Source organism: Coregonus clupeaformis, chromosome 26 (genome assembly GCF_020615455.1).
Source record: "Coregonus clupeaformis isolate EN_2021a chromosome 26, ASM2061545v1, whole genome shotgun sequence".
Lineage (NCBI taxonomy): Eukaryota > Metazoa > Chordata > Actinopteri > Salmoniformes > Salmonidae > Coregonus > Coregonus clupeaformis.
In genome coordinates this window covers 43,696,777-43,702,601 of record NC_059217.1, presented here as the reverse complement: position 1 = coordinate 43,702,601, position 5,825 = coordinate 43,696,777, and the positions used below count along the sequence as shown (strand labels likewise).

At 40.4% G+C, this 5,825-nt stretch overlaps 1 protein-coding gene across 1 annotated transcript in view; it reads left to right on the top strand.

Moving 5' to 3' along the window:
• Positions 1 to 3,719: 3,719 nt before the first annotated feature.
• Positions 3,720 to 5,825, top strand: part of LOC121540804 (unconventional myosin-IXAa) — a 228,503-nt gene continuing 226,397 nt past the window's right edge. Inside the window, exon 1 of the mRNA XM_041849910.2 lies at positions 3,720 to 4,000. The gene's annotated coding sequence lies outside the window, so the exon portion shown is untranslated. The remainder of the gene's footprint in view (positions 4,001 to 5,825) is intronic.

Genomic DNA, 5,825 nt, shown 5'->3' with positions numbered 1-5,825 from the left:
GAAGACATCAAAACTATGAAATAACACGTGGAATAATGTAGTAACTAAAAAAGTGTTAAACAAATCCAAATATATTTTATATTTGAGATTCTTTAAATAACCCCCCTTTGCCTTGATGACAGCTGTGCACACTCTATTATTCTACAATGTAAAAATAAAGAAAAACCATTAAATGAGTAGATGTCCAAACTTTTGACTGGTACTGTATATGAAATAGAATAGTCAACGTCATGAAGCCGTGAGAAGCCCTGGAGCAGTTCCTCTAAATCTCCACAACAATGCTCGCTGGAGGTATGTGTACAGTACTGTATGTGTGGAGGTATGTGTACAGTACTGTATTACATTTTAGTCATTTAGCAGACGCTCTTATCCAGAGCGACTTACAGTTAGTGAGTGCATACATTTTTATTTATTTTTTCATACCCCCCGTGGGAATCGAACTCAAAACCCTGCCGTTGCAAACACCATGCTCTACCAACTGAGCTACATCCCTGCCGGCCATTCCCTCTCCTACCCTGGACGACGCTGGGCCAATTTGTGCGCCGCCCCATGGGTCTCCCAGTCGCGGCCGGCTATGACAGATCTCTAGTGGCACAGCTAGCACTGCGATGCAGTGCCTTAGACCACTGCACAACTCGGGAGGCCAACTGTATGTGTGGAGGAATGTGTACAGTACTGTATGTGTGCACTGCTTGTAGTAGTCTCATCCACTTGGAACAGTAGCACACCTTCCACTACTTGTTTTTATTTATTTTATTTTATTTAACCTTTATTTAACTATGCAAGTCAGTTAAGTACAAAATCTTATTTACAATGACGACCTACCAAAAGGCCTCCTGCGGGGATTAAAAAATAAAATACAAATATAGGACAAAACACACATCACGACAAGAGACACCACAGCATTACATAAGCGTCTGCTAAATGGCATATTATTATTATTATTATTATAGTCATTTAGCAGACGCTCTTATCCAGAGCGACTTACAGGAGCAATTAGGGTTAAGTGCCTTGCTCAAGGGCACATCGACAGATTTTTCACCTAGTCGGCTTGGGGATTAGAACCAGCGACCTTTCGGTTACTGGCACAACGCTCTTAACCACTAAGCTACCTGCCGCCCCAGAGACCTAAGACTACACCCTGTGGTTCTAAAGAAAACTAACAAACAAACACTGGAATAATATTTTACACTGAAATCATCTTTAACGCTGAAATCATCAAGCTCATAAAATAAATTTGTTCATTTAAATGTTTAAGCTCATTGGAAAGGAAGTGGGCGCTAAGTAGGGAATACTGTACCTGGCTGGGAATATTCATCAACATGTTTTGCATAACAGCTACCTGTCGACACAAGTCCAAGCATAAAACCAGATTTTGAGTCAGTTCCCACGACTACACATATTGCACACGCTTATACACAGACTGAGGCCGACAATTTTGTTCTGATGTGTTTTTCTGGTGCGGTCTGGACATGCCTTGATTTCAACGTCCACTGACGTTGATTTTTGGTCCAGTATGGACCAAATCTCAACCAATCATAGACATCTATATTTCACAAGTTTGAACAGAACAGTACATCACAGTACAGTAGAGCACAGTAGATACAGTACAGTAGAGCACAGTAAAGTATAGTATATTACAGTATAATGTACTGTATTGTACTCTACTCTACAGTACTCTACTCAATTAAACTCTACTGTACTGTACTCTACTCAATTAAACTACTGTACTCTGCTGTACTCCACTCTACTGAATTAAACTCTACTGTACTCTACTGTACTCCACTCTACTGAATTAAACTCTACTGTACTCTACTGTACTCCACTCTACTGAATAAAATTATACTGTTCTGTACCGTAATGTACAGTTCTCTACTGTGGTCTACTGTACTGAACTGTAAACATAGCCCAGACGTCTATGATTCGTTCAGATTTGGTCTGGTCCGAAACAACCAAATGTGTACTTGTTTGGGGGCGGAGCTCATTAGAATAATACCCAGCATGCTTTGCAAGTGTTTGTTCTTACGTTTACATTTTGGTCATTCAGCAAACGCTCTTATCCAGAGCGACTTACAGTCAGTGCATTCAACTAAGATAGATAAACAACAACATATCACATTCATAGCAAGAAAAAAAAATATTTCTGTAACCTTTACAGAGAATGGTATTGTAGTTGAAGAAGTGACTACTTTGGACTACTTTGAACATCATAGCTGCCAGTTTTAAAGCTTTTGAAAAAGCTAACATAAGTGCATGTGGCAGATGGGAGCAATACTAAATATTCTGTTGCAATCTTCAGTTGGCTCCTCTTCCCTTTATTAAATGGATTTAGCTGAAAATAATGATTGTGATGTAATGCTTACTTCATTGAAAATGTATGTGCAGTTGAAAATTGGCCATTGAATCAATGACCAAAGAAAATGTCATTTACAGACGTTTGAAAATATGTCTTTTCAACTCTCATTCAGAACCGAAAATTTACCTGATTTCAAGGTCCGGAAAATACTCATTTTCAATGTCTGGAAAATATGTATTTTCACCTTTCATTCAGAACCTGAAATGAACCTAACTTTACCATCTGGAAAATATGTATTTTAGATGTCTTTCCAAACCTCATTTTGCTTACTGGGTTGCTGCGGATGAGTAATTGCATCTTTCGCTGGTTGAGACAATTTGTTTTGATTGCCAATAAAAAGAACCCATGATAATTCAACTACTATTATTATATCTACTACTAATATTATAACTATTACTATAACTACTACTATTATTATAATCTACTACTATTATAACTATTACTATGACTGCTACTACTACACCTCATTATTGTCCACCACAAATAACCAAAGTCATAAACATCATCACAATCCTTAAAATAACACTATAGTACTGTCAACATAATTTCCCGAATTTGCTCTGAATAGCACTACCACAATGAAGCATTTTCCCCCTCAGGAACTTAGAATAGATTCCACACCAAACCAGCGTTTAATAATAGATTTTTGCTCAATCATATTGTCAGTTAGCTAGTTAATTGAAACATACTGTAGTAGTGTGGCTGTGCGTTGAGATGCTGCTGACCTTTAGATGTATAGCTTCTGTCTTGACGTATAAGACAGGGTGAACCGAGGTGAGCCTGGAGCCAGAGAGAGCAGCTGTAATTAGTGGATGTGCCTCACATTATAAACACTTATCACCCTGAGCGCAGCTCTGGCATGGGTCATATTCATTACACCAAACGGAAGAAAATGGACAAACAGGGAGGAACTACCTGAACTTGTCCAAAAGCAAATGCTCGTTTTCATTTTTCACTGCAAAACCTTTTGCTACACTGTGCCCTAATGCATACGAACCTATTTATTCATAAGTAGATTTGTACAGACTGTTTTTGAATGGGGAATGATAGCGATTAGTTGTGCTTTGATATACAAGACCAGGATAAAACAGGACCATATCTCTCTGGATGTTGATCGGCATGGCATATATCTCTAGCCTGGGATACTATAGGCTACAGAAAACGCAGAAAGCCTGCTCTTAATGTTGTTAATTTATGATAATTTCCAGGTAGTCATACAATAGCGTACCCAGGTTGTATTTTTCTGTAGACCCCTCCCTCGTTGCCGCCCATTCCCACCACAACTCCCTCTCACGGAGGTGTAGGCTACCCTCCACAATATTAACTAGAGCGCGCAATGCGCGTGCTCAGCAGTTCACACCGATTGACAGAAGAAAAATCCAGGCATCTGCGAGCGACGTGAGACGGAGCTCAATATCCAATATTCTGAGAAAATATTCAAGAAATTGTGATTATCTCGAGCTACTGTAGATGAAACCTGGAGTTAAATAAGATTTATATTGAAGAAGCTAACCAGGGGTTGCCGTTTGGAAAGCAGTGACATTTTCATTCGTGGAAATTGAATTAGTATGAGTTTTCGAGTGCAGTAACGTTATTTGTAAGCAGACAGAGTGTGGAGAGGAGTGAATTCAAGCAACAGTAGAGGTAAGCCTGTTTGATAACATCACTCACACACAAGGACATTTTATACGGTCTATGACGAGGGCGGTGCTTTTCTTCACGAAACAAACGTCAAATCTACTCAACTGCCCCTTGTGCAAAGCCACTGTATATTGTCATCAAGTCGAATGTCAAATCGCTCTTGCAAGCTGCTGCATAGCGTACGCTGAATGGCCCAACTATCGTGTCCATTCAGTTGCAACACAGAGACGTTTCGTGGGCTATTATGTCGGAAATAACGTGACACATTTAGCCTAGAGTAGACTACAACGTTCAGGCTTTCTTTACGTTTGGTTACGTGGTCGAAAACCAGCAGCTCAGTCACCCTAAAAGGCTCGAAGAAGCATCCTTCTCACCCCGTTGCCTTTGATAATGTCATTGATGTTGTTTTCTCAAACACAGTGAAAATTCAACATATATTTCTCAAACTGCTGGCACTCTTTGACATGCATTGTTGTACACATGGAGCCACTGCGGTATTTGCCACTGGTCAACGGGGCTTATTCAGTGAGGTTTTGTTTTGGAGATAGATATGCTTGGAGGATGATTGCATCAGAGCAACAATGCATTCATTATCTATCTACAGTAACTGTATAATATATTTATTGTAGCATCATGCCATTTTCTTTTAAGGAATCATGTCCATACTCTACAAAGCACATGGGGTAGTTGAACATCTTTTGATGCAAACCTGAATTGAATTAACCCTCATGTCTTAAGCACTAGGGGAAAAAAACATCAAGCTATTCAGCAAAGACCTCCATGTGACTGCAGAAGAAGAGAGCTCCAAACTTGGCTTACCTCTGCAGGGAATATGGTATCGTACTCCTAGCTCATAGTCCACTCATTGTCCCATAGTTGGGGAAGCCAAAGGCGTAGAGACCCACCCACCCCTCCAACTATTAATTGCAGACATTGAGCAACCGTCCTATCAAAGCCCATGTCGCTATGGGCCTTGGGTAATCCTCTTGAAATACCACAGTGATGTCATTCTTCTCAGCAGGGCAGAAGTGCTAAAGTCATTATGGCGTGGAAAGGTGATATCTCCTCATAATAAAATGTACGTCCAACGGTATCCATTTACAGCTAGGCGTTTATGGCGATTAACGGTATCCATTTACAGCTAGGCGTCTATGGCGATTAACGGTATCCATTTACAGCTAGGCGTTTATGGCGATTAACGGTATCCATTTACAGCTAGGCGTCTATGGCGATTAACGGTATCCATTTACAACTAGGCGTTTATCGCGATTAACGGTATCCATTTACAACTAGGCGTCTATGGCGATTAACGGTATCCATTTACAACTAGGCGTTTATCGCGATTAACGGTATCCATTTACAGCTAGGCGTTTATGGCGAGAGTTCAGTTCATGTTTCACAAACTCACACTGCTAGCCTGACAGGGAACTACCCAAAATGTTAATTAAAGAAAAGATTCACCCATTTCGAATATGATATTGTTTTTGTGCATCTCTGAGTGATGTTCTATCGATTCCCCACGTGATTGAAATCAAATGGAATGACTAACCCAATGGAGGTGGTGTCAGTTCTGTTTTAGTGATAACACAGTGGAGGTAGTGTCAGTTCTGTTTCAGTGATAACACAGTGTAGGTGGTGTCAGTTCTGTTTCAGTGATAACCCAGTGGAGGTGGTGTCAGTTCTGTTTTAGTGATAACCCAGTGGAGTTGGTGTCAGTTCTGTTTCAGTGATAACCCAGTGGAGGTGGTGTCAGTTCTGTTTCAGTGATAACCCAGTGGAGGTGGTGTCAGTTCTGTTTCAGTGATAACCCAGTGGAGGTGAGGTGGTG